Raw genomic sequence first — 15,159 nt, 5'->3', positions numbered from 1 at the left:
TGGGTTGACCCAGACACTTAACATCTGGATGTCGTAATACATTGATACTTTCCGAAAGCGTACACACGACGCTTTGCCTAATTCCTAATTCCCAATTCCTAAGAGCAAAGACGACACACTGTAAACTTTCTGGGAGCATACAGAGCACAGCGACTACTACCTGAGTCCACACAGGTTATAGTGTCTAGTACGCACGATACAGTAACTGTCAACATTTCAACAGCATGGGATGTTCTTACTTTTTGGGAGCAATCTCGACACGTTTATTACTCTCATGGAGCAATCTCGACGCGTTTATTACTCTTTGGGAGCTCAAAAGATACAATGTCTACTTTCTGGAACCAATTCATACTTTCAACAATCACACATGTTGCTTCTCTCTTGGAGCATACACGACTGCAAGGTCAGCATGTTTGATAATGTTGCGAACGAAGAGGGACTGTTGTTCACTCGTCACGCCGAAGGCCCGGGTTCGCTTCCCCACATGGGTACAATGTGTGAAGCCCATTTTCTGGTGTCCCCCGTCGTGATATGGCTGGAATGTTGCTAAAAAGCGCTGTAAAACTAAACTCGCTCACTCACTTACTCATTCACTCAAGAGGGACTGTTAACAACAACATGGCATGCACTTCTGCTGAATTGCGAGAAGCAAACAATACCTAGCTTCGACAACGCATACCAAAGGGGTATACGTCCATCACGCAGTCATATGCTGAAGGTGCGACCCCAGTCAAACTATAATAGTCATCGCTGAGCAAATTATACATAAGGATATCACAAACCAGGCAGCATCGAGGCTTCTGAAATACTAGGTCACAACGAAGCTAATTAAACAAAACACATCTGTTTCCTGATAACGAGCCTACCAAAACTCGGATATTTATTTGTTTTGGGAAGTTAGGTCCATACGAAAACACACCGGAAGGAACAACTATATGTTTGATATTAGTTCCGTTTGATTATGATTTTAGAAGTTGATGAATAATAAGAATGGACTGGTGTGCTGCTTTGTGGATAACAACTTCTTTATTGACCATAATGAAACATTTCGGTATATACTCTGATACCGTTGCTAAAGAAACATCGTATCTTAATAAGCAAATTGTTATCCATAAAATATCATACCTGTCATAGGATTTTTAGCTTTGAAGGTTTACCTTCTCGTTGGAGATCGGGGAAGTGGAACGAACATGTCATAAGATATTGCTGCGTCATTTCGATACGGATTCTTTGCACCGTGGTTGTATGAACCGTGGTTGTTATGGATGAGGTACATGAAACACTTTCAGCAATATAGGACAATATTACCTTGTTCGCTTTGATTCAAAATGAACATATAGTACAACGATAACAACATCAGCGAATGTTCTCTTTAGTAGATGACCAGCCATTAACACCACTATATCTTAAAGCCGTCTATCTAAGCCTGTTTCACTAAGCTGCTCTTGATATGCACAAAAAACAAAAACCTGTTTTGCAAGTATTTCAACCCACAGAACAAAGACTCTCTAACGATGGCATTTAAGGGGAATCACGTTTTGAAAGTATCGCACAATAACGATCAATTCATACTGTATCAAGACTGCATTATGCATCATGGGGCACGACAGACAATGGGCTAGTATCAGACCTCGAGGCAACCAAACTGTTATGCTCATTAAGAGACACTTAGTGTTATTAATTAAGCTAATTAATCCGTAAGCATGGGTTCTGTCCGGTTGACGCCCATGCGGTAAGCCGATATGTAAACCGAGACCACGAAGAATACAATGGTGGTCATTAGTGTAAAAGATTACATTTGGGTTCGTATGGTCCTATTGGACCGGACAATCAGATGCCTTGGAACTTAATACAGATAACGTGCACCTCGTTAATCGGTGTGAAATGTCTGGATTAACGAATCCAGTTGAGTGTAACGCGCTTGTGCTAGTGTAACCCTGTGCAGGACTGCACTGAGTTCTTAACTGCTAGAATACGGTTCTCTACATCGTAACTATAGATTTCCGGAAAGAGGAGTGTCCGTATTTGGTCAGTGTAAATTTCGCAGCTGTTAGAGTGAGTGAATGAATTTAGTTTTACTCCGCTTTTGGATACTCATCTAGCAAGTGTTTTCACAGCTACCACACGACAGAATGATTCTATTGTTGCAAGCGTTAAACAAGTGTTAACTCAGCTCTGACTTGGTAAAAATCAGTTGGTTATGGAAGTGTTAAGTGGTGTAAACACTCACTCACTCACTCACTCACTCACTCTTTTGCCATATGCATTTGGAGTAAATTTTCAGATTCTAATTCAAAGGAGAAACCAATTCACCAAATGACTTTCTTTGCGATGGTATTTCGCTGTCTTGTGTAACCACTGCTAATGAAGAGTCAGTCATCGTACACATTGCCATGGTGAACGAGACGCGTTGTTCTCCGAGAGCATACGTGGTGACACATGTCCTATTAGGTCGCCTACAGCAGTTAAATCAGGAAGGAACTGACAGTGTGATGGATGTAATGTACATGTCACCGATTCTAGGAAGAATGTCTGATCTTATATCCTATTTCTTCTTACTAGTGAATGAATCAAATACTACGGTAACGTAAGATCTAATGTTTGAAATGGCACGGATTTTTCTGGGAAAGTGTCAGATTTATGACGACACGATTAGTGTCAAACCTTCAGTTGTTACCTTATCTGATTTTACGTCATCAAATTATCTGAATTTAAATACCATCAGCGTGGGATACCGGGTATGTGTTAAACAATTGCATGTTTATCTATCCTGGTGATCTGCCCTAAGGGGTCCGTGGCATCTGCGAGAAAATGAGCACCTAAGGGGAGATAAGTCCATTGTTTTTTTTGGTAAACGGTTAATCAAGCATTCATATGAACTGGAAGTCTCCTGGAAGTGTTAGGATGAACCAAGACTGACGGAATAAAAGTGCTACCACAAACAATTTCCCATACAAAAACAATAACCGTCGGCGATTTACATTCTGTCATCCATTAAAACTACCTCTACATGAAATATACAATACAGACACGTAAAAATTACAACAGCGACAGTATCAGTACCTCCGTTAGTGATATGAAACTCTTTGCACAGTTACACAAGAGATTCGTTAATTTAATGCGGGTAAAAGCTGTTCTTGTTTTTAATTTGCTGCAAACTGGTAAAAACAATCGTGAACAAGATCCACACAGGAGCGTGAAGGGGTACACCATTTTTGTTGTGGCATATCATTCCACTCCATAGGTTCGAAGAATTGACAAAAGAGACAATGCTTGGAATCGAACCCGGTCTCCGATGTGGGTTCTTTAAACACCGAGGCCCGAAAACAGTTTGTGTCAGGTACGGCTGAAGAAACACACCATAAGTGTAAATAGATTAGAATGTTTCAAACTAAAATTCGCTTATCTTTCTGATTTTAGGTTAAGTTGTGAAATCGGCCTTTATCAGTCGTCTGAAATATTTAATTTTCTTAAATTTACTGATGAAATGTGCTATCGACTGACATGAAAAACCTGTTTTCATCTGTTGCAAGGTTGTTTCTTTATGCTGTCAGTCGTTTATTAATGTAAACGTTGGCGTTTTATATTTAAAAGGACTTGAATTACAAAGATGAAACCTGTCAGCGCCATGACTACATAGGATGCTGACGCAAATATAGCTGGAATATTGCTGAGTGAGCCGTTTAACAACGAACCAAGAACCTCAATCTAAAATTGTTGTATTGATGAGGTTGTCTTGTGGGTAGCCTAGTGGCTGAGACACTCGCTTGTCACACCGAACACCCAGTTTTCATTATTGATGGTTGGCTGGTTTGTTGTTTAGCACCGTGCTCAGCAATAATCCAGTTAAATGGCTGCGGTCTTCGAATGTTGCGATATAATATACCCGACCGATTTTTGTCGTTTGTGATACTACTGGGATATTGCTGAGAGCGGCATAAACGTGCGTGTCCCTCACTCACTCACGACCTGAGACTCTACAAACGTTTGTCTGTGCCAATAGTACTTCTAGGTACTTAGATGGGCGCCTTGGACACTCGTTATCCCAGACAAGTTAAATCCTGTGAACTGAATGATATATCTTTAGATTATTTCTCGGCCAGAGTTCGTGACGAAGTGAGAGTACTGTACTTTCCAATACCGGTTGGTTGGCCTTTTAACGTCGCACGCATAACACTCCGGTTCTATGGCGGCGGTTTGATATTAATCGAGTCTGGGCCAAATGATCTAGTGATCAACCGCATGAACATCGATTTGCGCAATTCGGATACGATAACACGTGTCAACCAAGTCAGCGAGCCTGACCACCCGATCTGTTAACCGCCTCTTACGATAAGCATGGGTTGCTGAAGATCACTTCTACCCCGGATCTCCACGGGTGGAGACAAGCATTGGTTGCTGAAGACCAATAATTTATTCTTCTCGCGTCTTTTGTCATAGATAATATGATCGACGCATGCACCAGATATAAGCGATGACTCTCTCGGGAATTGTTCACTACAGTATGGTGTAGGAAGTTTCCCCTCAACTTCCTTGTGATAGCCCCTTCAGCTATGTACCACAACCCATACTAGTGTCACACTGTAACACTTCTCAAGGCATGGCTCACCCCCGTTGAAGACACCCCACGGCACGGGCCCATCCCCGGGCATTGAACGTGACTGGTATATTGGTTGTGTCGTGTTGTATCGTGTTATCTGTGTGTCATACTGCACAGGTTTGAATTGTCCTTCATGAAATGAATTACACCCTATTGATTGATTGCTATCGACAGCGACCACCCACGGGGATCACTGTAACTGTGAACGATGCGTGGGTCAGCTGTATTGCCTTGTCACAACACCTTCCTCGTACGCGTTATGAAAAGTACTAAATAAACAGAAGCGCCTGAATTTGGAACCAGACTAATACATCTCAAGACACCGAAACACTAAAAATGGAAGAAAAAACCGACACAATTTAAAACAAAATGATAGATTTGGGGTTTGGGTTTCATGGGAGGGTACAGCTCGGCATGCTCTCTGTAACCATCAGTGCCATGTTTCACTGTAGTTGCCAATAGGCACGGAAATGTAGAAACACATCGCCGGAACAGATGTTTTAATAATCTAGACAGCTGAAACATAAACGTTAATGTACATATCGCAGGATGTTTCTGTCGCCTTATCTGAGACAAGACTCGTAATAATTCATCTCTTAATCAGTAGCGTAAGAAACAAACACAACCCGGAAGTAGTGACAACCCTCAACAGCATCTCCAATCGCGACACACCAGTGTTTTACTGACGACCTTGGCATTTGTACGATGTCGACGAGAATCTGAGTGTTGGGTAAACCACGAGAACACGATGTCATGATTGCTGCAAACAGGCTTTATCGCAGCTTTGATACTTTGTTTTGTTCATCAAGTTGTAAATCCTGTTTCATCCGTTATACATAATGATGTTCGCATGACGATAAACATAGAAGATGAAATTGATCTTCAGTAACCCATGCTTGTCGTAACAGGCGACTAACGGGATCGGGTAGTCATGACTGTATCTTCAGTAACCCATGCTTGTCGTAACAGGCGACTAACGGGATCGGGTAGTCATGACTGTATCTTCAGTAACCCATGCTTGTCGTAACAGGCGACTAACGGGATCGGGTGGTCATGACTGTATCTTCAGTAACCCATGCTTGCCGTAACAGGCGACTAACGGGATCGGGTGGTCATGACTGTATCTTCAGTAACCCATGCTTGCCGTAACAGGCGACTAACGGGATCGGGTGGTCATGACTGTATCTTCAGTAACCCATGCTTGCCGTAACAGGCGACTAACGGGATCGGGTGGTCAGGCTCGCTCACATGGTTGACCCATGTCACGTAACCCCATAACCTAGATCGATGATCTTGCTGTTGATCACTGGATTGCCTGGTGCAGACTCGATAATTTACAAATCGCCGCCATACACACAAATCAGGAATACTGCTGAGTGCGGTGTAAAACTAAACTAACTCACCCACTCTTATCCTGACGGTGTCGCTTTAAATTGAAACTGACAAAAGCTGATCTTGACTTGACACCTCTGTATGTTTGTGTTTGGAAGTAACATGTTAACAAAACAGACAAAAACCAAACAAAAAGCTTTGAGATCGTGAATGAGTTTTCTCTATGAACCACCGAAGCACGTTCGGACCCTGTTACTCAAGAAACCTCCATATACCGGACCACCTCTGTAATGCATCTTTTTTCAAGGAAGTCGATTTTATGAGGACCTTTTCCTTTTCGTGGTGTTTCTGATCTCTCCATTCTGGATAAAAACAGTTTAAACCGGATATGTGTGAAACAGGGATGTCCTGACAGTCTAATGAGAAAACGGGAAGAAATGCTTAAGTCGTACACTTCACGCAAATGGAACAACCGAAAAAGGACGACATTCTTTTTTTCAATACCATGTCTACTGTATTCCTAAACCCTTGAAAATCCGGGTTAGAACTGGTCTCCAGCAACCCATGCTTGTCTCCACCCGTGAAGATCCGGGTTAGAATTTGATTTGTCTTCAGCAACCCACCCTTGTCTCAACCCGCGAAGATCCGGGTTAGAATTTGTCTTTAGCAACCCATGCTTGTCTCCACCCTTGAAGATCAGGGTTAGAACTGGTCTTCAGCAACCCATGCTTGTCTCCACCCGTGAAGATCCGGGTTACAACTGGTCTTCAGCAACCCATGCTTGTCTCCACCCGTGAATATCCGACTTGGAATTGGTATTTGGCAACTCAGGCTAGTATCCATCCGTGAACATTCGGGTAAGAATTCGTCTTCAGAACCCATGCCTGCCGTGCGAAGCTACAAACAGGATCGGGTGGCCATGCTCGTTTATTTGGTTGCCACAGTTACCGTATTCCTGAGTTTGGTTAAACCATGCGTTAACTATGTCCAAACACGAGGTTGTGTTGCTGGAGACCGATTCTACCCGGGTTCGTCACGGGTAAGTTGTGATGCTGGATAGACGAGATGAAATAGAGGGTAGACATGTTATGGTTTAGATTTATTACCTCTGACATAAAACTGCATTCACGCCATCAAGAAAATAGGACGTTTTCCTCAGATGAATCTACATGCAACTCCAGCCTCCTGTCGACAATAGTCTACGAATGAGCATGCTTTTTTGCTAACATTTTCGCGAACACCTGGTATCATCAATAATTGAACATGATTAATAGAGACAGAATTTATATGAATGTGTTGGAATCGCACATGTTGACAATGCAGTTTTATCGTGATTAAGGAAAAGGTTTTGACGCGTTCATTTCCCTTCCTACCTACATACTAACAACCCGAACGCAACGCACAGAAGTGCACGACTTGCATAGACAGCTAATGAGCATAACTGCCAAGTCGCATATTGTGTAACATGATATGTGTAACGCTCTAACGATACTGCAATATTTGATCTTAGTATTCAACCAACGAGTACCACTGGGGTGTACTTCGGCTGTAACTGTAAGGGCTACCATTGTACGATGTCGTACCCGGAAGTGGCGTGTGACCTGCAGCGACACGGGGAACTCTTCCCAGAGAAGATATAAAAGTTTCCTCCTGAGATTTCGAGTAACTTGAAACCTCCACTCCAGGTTCATGGACGCTTGGAGGAGGAAGTTTTTTTTTAGATATAAATGTGATGAATTTCAATTTCTTCTTTTGTTCCAGTAGGATCTCCTGAGAATTATTACGGAAGGTATTGGGGCAGATACTTCCCCTGAGGACATATTTATGCTGAACTCTTTTTTAAGAACAATCTTAACAAATATCTACAGGGAAGTCGCCATGAAACGACACTTTGAAGTACCCATGCGCAAACCCCTGATACATGTTATATACGCCTGTATCATATAACCGGCACCAAGGTTTGTCTACTATTTGTGTTTACCGACATCACGGAAGAATGAATTAAAAGCTATCTCACATTATCGTGGCCTTCGTGATTAGGTGAAATCTGACCTTCCATGCATAAACATCACGCTCGAATACAGTGGCACCACACTCGAAATATGACAATCAATTCATACCCGAAAATACAGTAGTTCCATTTCAGTACATGCCTTTCGGTGATGCATTTTGATATTAAATTCTGTCTGTGCGTAATCATTACTTAGTACCGAAATATACATCCAACAAATTTAATGAGGGTGGCCATATTTAGAAACAATGCTAAATATACATTTGTAGGATGGCATTATTCATTAACTCGCTGAATAGATTCATTTGGAACCATATTACCCTCATCCGGCTGAAACTCTCCCAGAAACAAAGGATTAGTGACGCTGCAAGTTGTCACCCTACGTCAACGCTGCATGCGACATGGACGACAGCTTTCTCCTATTTACGCAGATCCGCGGTCACCATCACGAGGACCTTCTTCCGTCAATCTCACGAAAGACGCAAGCGCTATAGGCTATAGCAATGGAAATGACAAATCGATATCTCTTTTAAGTGATAGTTATAACAAGAAGAGTCATTGCAAATATGCCTGCGTGTCTTTTTACATATCTATGTAAAGCACACGCGAATCGATCAAAGGTTCATTGATTGTAAAGGTAAAATTGGATACGGGAGCGGTGAAGGTGAGGCAGCGCACTTGAAAAGCTATAACTATTAAAGTTTGTCTATATATGTTATATATTCTGTAAGTAAATGTAGTCATCTATTGTGCCAAGTATGTCTATCATAGCGTCACACGATGTCTCTTTTACGTTGTGTAAAAAAACCATATTATTTGTACTGCGCGTTTTGTCCAAACGAAGGTAATTTACATAAGTGTTTTCGCTGAAATGTATTACCTGTATTCTGGTACGACAACAATATAAAACGTCAGTTTGTTTGTAAGATTAGTCGAAAGGTAGATATAATCATAATATGTTTGTTTTGCGATATCTATATATACTGAATGAATTAAAGAAAACAATAACATGCTTTCTTCACAAAGCACAACAAGCCCACACATATGGTCATTTGTAAACGTCGCTCGTATTTTCCATCTACCATCAGAGGCGTTGGGGTAGCCTAGTGGTTAAAGTGTTTGCATGTCACGACAAAGACGCAGGTTCAAATCCCCACATGGGTGCAATGTGCGAAGTCCATATCTATTTCTGATACCCCCTTCCGTGATATTGCTGGAATATAAGTATGAAGCTATGCAAAACCATACTCGCTAAGCCAGATACCACGACACTTGATTGAACCAACAATTTTATTTAAAAAAACCAAAGGTTTGTACTAACCTTTCACGGTTAAGTCAATGATAGTTGACATGAAATCATTCCGGTGAACTAACACCTAGTTTCTAAAATGAACATATTTTACCAATAAAGTTCATGTAGAAAAAAATAAAATATAATTAAAAGGAACCCTGTGGTAATCTAGTCATGCCACATGTTCTAGACTTGCATGGGCTTTCTTGGACATATTTGTTTCGGTGTCTGTACAACAGACTATGCAACCGGTTAACTATTGAATACTTGCGATTTTGCAGTGACATTTAATACACATCGGTAAATAATTGAATAAAACTATTTATTGCACATCGCTCCTGTATTGTATCACACAAAGGATATTGTCGCTTTGTAGCAGCCCGGTAATTATGTTCAAGGCGTGAAATACAATACAGCTTTAGTCACTGATACAGATGAAGCATATACAATTTATATTGACGTAACGAAAATTAAGGAGAGGTTTCATTGCTTAGCAACCTTCACAGGACGACCACGGTGATGATAGATGTAATCGGTGAAGTTTCCAGTTTTGATAGACATATCAAAGAATCAGTAATGAAACTTTAATGATGATTGTTTTTCATATATCTTCAACATTCTGCCATTTTACTTTGAACTTTCTTGTCATTTTAAATGCCCTGAATGGAAACGGTACAACGCCATGACGTCATATATGCCTGTTGTGTCGGCTTTTCCGTGATTTCACCTGCGAACTGGACAGTGATCATGGATTCTGAAACAGTAGTGTCCTGGGAATTTTTAAAACTAAGATCTTCATCCACAGTTTTAAGCCATATTTTCAGTTCACGCCATATGCTGACATATAACGCAATATCAAGTTATTGCGTTTTTTTGTTAATCATAAATTAACGTTGACGCTGAAGATTGTCTTTCTTTGAGAGACGAATTTAGCTCAATCCACCATGTTCAAAACTCTTCGGCTCTATTGTCGTATTGCACTTAACTTGCAGCCTTCCTTATGAAATGAACAAACTTTAAGGATACTTTCTATCAGTCATGTTCTAGAGTCAGTGAGTGAGTGGACTCGGGCGAATGAGTGAGTAAGTGTGCTGTTCTATCACCTTTAGGAAGCTATTCCGGAGTATCACAGGTACCACCAGACGTTGCTTCCACACATAATAGATTTGCGTCGGGCCTTCGGTATGACGAACACGTTACCTACTGAGCCACCACGGAGCTCATGATCATATACATGAATCCAAGAGAATCCAACATTTGTTAAAATAAATGCACCCCCTTTTTCAGTCAAGAGAATCTGGAATACACATGACTAACGGCAGTTCGTTTAAAATTTTTTGGGCCTAAGACGTTTATGTAACAATGCGGGTTTCTCGTGTAGAAGTGATCACATAACAATTAACCATTACATGATGTTCGAGATAAATACATTCATGTATTCCACATGTACAAACACTGTCCATGTTCTCGGTGAAAGATGTGATAAATAGACTTGCACCAATGTTAGGCTGTGAAACATAAAACGGATACAAAATGAAGCAGGTGCTGGGTTTGGGGACACAAAGGAAATGAGCGACAAAGTTTATCTCCATCCTTTGAAGAGACAACACAATCTGTCTGAACATCACCTGCCGTGTAGCTTTGTCATGTACAGACAAGCTCAGCCCGGTAGGTATTTCACGCCTTCATTCGACCCGCGTACAACGTGATGCCCGGACAGCGCCACAAAGCGCTGTTAGTATGTGCCTACGACCGTGACTTGGTCTGCTGTTTACAGTATGCTGGGCCGGGGCTGGTGGTGGTCGTGTTAAGTCTCTGTTGATGCTACTGTAATTCAATGTCCAGGACTTACACCTGCTGACCCAAAAAAGCACCGAGGACATTGGACTGTGAATAGCTCTCCGAGCCAGCAGGTCACATATCGCATTAGGATATGGTTGAATCTTGTTATATGCCACCCTTTATAATATTCTATAACGACGATGACCAAGAAATCGTGCAGATGCCACGTTCCTTTCGGAAAATGGATCCGGTGGCGAGTTGACGCAGTTAACCGTTTAAACATCCAGCCTATCCACCACTTCACAAAATAAGGAGCGAGTGGCTTTGGTTTTCCATGGTATTTATCGATATTCACGATGTACATTTCATGCCATGGGACACCAGAAATTGAGTTCACTATATCACTATACCTCAACGAATAGGGTTTATGGATTTTAAACTGGTACCTCCTCCTGGATGATTTAATTTGAACGCAACAAAGAAAAGTAATATGTGAGCGCCAGTTGCATCATCTGGTCTATGCCTTTTAACATGAACTGTTTATTTAGTGAAATGTCACAGTCGAGTAAACTACAGTAACTACCAACATTTCATGTATGTGTACCTGGGCAGGCAAGCCTACATCACTCATCGTGAATCTGCAACTTTTCACCCACCTGTTTCCTAAAACACAGATGTAGGTTCAAACAGTATGTTCCGACAGATGCGTAAATCATACCCGCTCTGGTCTAACACGGGACCTTTGTCGCTTTGTTAGCGATAAAAAAGATGTCATACCGGGACATATCATCCAAACATTAGCCACCCGTGACAACAGCACAGGTGGTTTATTGAAAGAGAGCTGGTTTGTATATGATGCACTATTCGGAAAATTGCCATGCCATCTCCAATCCGAAAACAGTCAGAACACCTCAGGGTTTGATTGTCTTCTCTGACGTCCGCAAATGTCTTTCCGTTGCTGATTTCACTTTAAAAAACCCCTTTGTCTGAATACACATTTCACAGATAATATCAATTTTAACATCAGCAAGCTGGTTGTGAGCAAGACGTGCAGCAAACCATTGGCCATCACTTAAATTTGAGTGACTTTGTATTAAGGTTTTACGCCCCTGTTAGCAATGTAAAGAAATAGGCTACAGACGTTGTACCCATGGGGGTTTCGAACATGGGTCTTCGCGCGAACGCTTTAACCACTATAGTACCCTACCGCCATAAATTAACTGTTAAATGGTGTTCTGTGATTCCATGGAGAATGTGCAATGTTTTCTTGGGACGCCCATTGTTACATTTAATGTTCCACTGATATATGTGGAGGTGAGAAACATGTACTGTCTGCCTTGCGACTGCACAGATGGCTAGAAGTACAAAACAAACAAAAAGCGACATTAATATAAACACATGTAAAGCTCTAGACAAAGATTAATAGCGCTTGCTTAAACGCTGTTCCCGTGTTTAGAGCTTGTTAGGATCCACAAATGGTACAAGGTACTGTACGGTACAAGGTACACTTAATCTGAAAAGTATAGACCTCGTAAACAACACCTGCCTATAAGTACAGCCTTGGTAAGAAATATTACCCCAAACTGACAGTTATATGCAAACATATATGCCACATGTCGGTTGTCATTGTGAGTACAGTGGGTGGTTTTGAATAGACTCGCTGCTTTTTCAGATCCACGACACATACTATGTACTGACAGCTTGTCAACAGGTGAGCGTGTCTATAGCACGAAATCCACACCTGTCACTCGCGTGCCTGTCATTGAGCGCTGCAAAAGTTCACCTAAATAACCGTAGGTCTTGATTTATGAAATGAGTTAATTGAATAAAAATTTGCACCTGAGCTCAGCAAACAAGGTAAAATTATAAGTTTGGCGTGTATGTGTTTTTCTAATGTTATTGAATGTTTACAAATGCCTGCATAATCGGTGTAAACCAGTTCTCCAGTTTCGCATTTGGAATACAATTTAACGAAGTGTCATACTTTATGAACGTTTCTTTGTCTTACGTCGCAAATTTTACGTCAGGGCTCGCTAAATGATATGGCGGCTTGGTAAGAGATGTCATGCAGCATCTGACAGAATGAAGCGAGCATACAGTGCCACGGAGCATCCTGTCTAGACCAGCAAAGGTCTCCATGAAACTGTTGTTCAAAACAGGAGTGAGTGAGTGAATTTAGTAGGGGTGACTATTTTGTTTTAACCACCTCCATGGTTAGAGCGTCCACCGGCCATTGTGGAAGGTCGCGGGTTCGATCCCCGGCCACGTCAAACCAAATACTACAGCAACCACATATGTATACCTCATATTACGTCACGAAGACGCGCCTCTCTGATTGGTTGATATTTCATTCGCGAGAGAGAATTGTGTACTGTTGTAAAAAAGGTCAGTTTAAGTGAATGAGTAGTTTTAATGGCGGGGTTTCATTTATAAGAATGTCAGCAAGTGATTATGTATTTGTAGCCTACTGTAGAGTATATGTGATCTTAAAAATCTTGGTTCATGTAAATGTGTATAATTTGCTCTTGTTTAGCTGTGTTTCGTGAGAACACGGAAACTGTGTCCAAAAGCACTTACATGTTGCATTGAGATTGCGATATCATACTGCGGCCAACTATTGCAATGGTGCTTTTCTCCTTGACTTGTCTCATTTGTAGTCATTTAAAAAATGAATGTATAGTTCATATGAAACAAAAACAAGCTGAAGTAGTTTCCGTCACTTTTAACAACTGACAAGAAACTTCAAGTAAACAGTTAAAACATGAACTCAATGACGCTGTAAGTGTCCACCCCAAACATCCTGTGTTTGCGCTTCGCATTTATCAACGGAAGTCTATCGTTAGTCACACACACTTTTCATTAATTGTGTGACAATCGATTAATTGCTATCAGAGAAACAACAATTGCATTTCCATCGATAGTTTGATGTATCGTTACTGCCACGAGATCTGGGGGTCAGCCTCACTGACTGGCGTGACACATATCATCGTATCTCAATTGCATTCATTGATGCTCGTATTGTTGGTCATTGGATTGTTTGGCCCAGATTCGATTATTTACAGACCGTCGTCATACAGCTGGCAAAGTGTTGAAAACAAACAAACAAAAAAATTACTTCAACTTTCCTCATCCCACCCCAGATTACTGAGTAAGTGAGTGAATTGGATGTATAAGACCGCTTTGAACGCTATTCTGGTCAAATCATGGCGCGTCGGCTTGATGTGGGAAGAAAATCCCGAGATCTCAAACAATAAACCATTTTAGATCAAACCCTATGAACAGGATGAGGGAGAGTATTGGGTATGGTTGCAACTTAAAATAAACATGAAAATAACTGCCGGCACATAATCTTCAATACAGAAGCTATGCTACTGACTCGAAGAAAATTATCAACCACCAAATGAACTTGAATAGATAACAAACTGTGACGGCTGTCGATAATGTTATTCTTTATTCATACGAAAAATATACGTAGACGTAATCACCGGACCGTTAGACTCATATCTTCATGACGTAAAAAGAGATACCGATCTAATAGGTAAACAAATACTCGACAATATTGCGTTGTGAGAGTCCACTCCAACATCATTAAGAAGTGGGGAGGTGGAGGCGAATGACTTGCTTGCAAGTCCCTTGTGTTCACGCTTGCCTGGTTGCTTACGTCAGTTTGTGTCACTACATAAGCAACAGGCGAAAATTGCCTTGTCATTCCCGGTACATAAATCCCACAGCGAGGACCACGTACCCTTGGTTTCACGCCTTGGGGAAGTTAAGCTATGACGTACGGATGGGTCACGTACGCTCATTGGCTGGAAAGATGCTACGGCGTCTTTGATTGGTTGGTTTCATTTTCCGTCGATTACTATCTAGGAGCGACTTGACGTATGTTCGTAGGACGTGGAAGTGCAATGGAAGGTCAACGTCCAAATTTGACGGGGACAAAGAATGCGTTGTATAAGGGCTTGCATAAATGTACATATGGATAAAACAAATTATAGAGCATTATTATTTCGTAATAATAGTTGATAAAACATCACTTGCCAACTAGAAATAATTGTCAGCAACCGCAGATACAACTATTTTAATAAAGCATCCTGTTGGGATGGGGGGGGGGGGGGATGATGGAATATTGCTGAGTGCGTT

The 15,159-nt window shown here is 41.4% G+C and overlaps 1 protein-coding gene across 1 annotated transcript in view; it reads right to left on the bottom strand.

Moving 5' to 3' along the window:
* The window catches only part of LOC137290399 (U6 snRNA-associated Sm-like protein LSm4), a 439,957-nt gene that overhangs the window by 152,720 nt on the left and 272,078 nt on the right, over window positions 1–15,159 (bottom strand). The gene's annotated exons all lie outside the window — the stretch shown is intronic.

This window comes from Haliotis asinina, chromosome 7 (genome assembly GCF_037392515.1).
Source record: "Haliotis asinina isolate JCU_RB_2024 chromosome 7, JCU_Hal_asi_v2, whole genome shotgun sequence".
In the NCBI taxonomy this organism is placed as follows: domain Eukaryota; kingdom Metazoa; phylum Mollusca; class Gastropoda; order Lepetellida; family Haliotidae; genus Haliotis; species Haliotis asinina.
The sequence above is the reverse complement of the archived record's forward strand: the minus strand, read 5'-3'. Positions and strand labels throughout refer to the sequence as shown.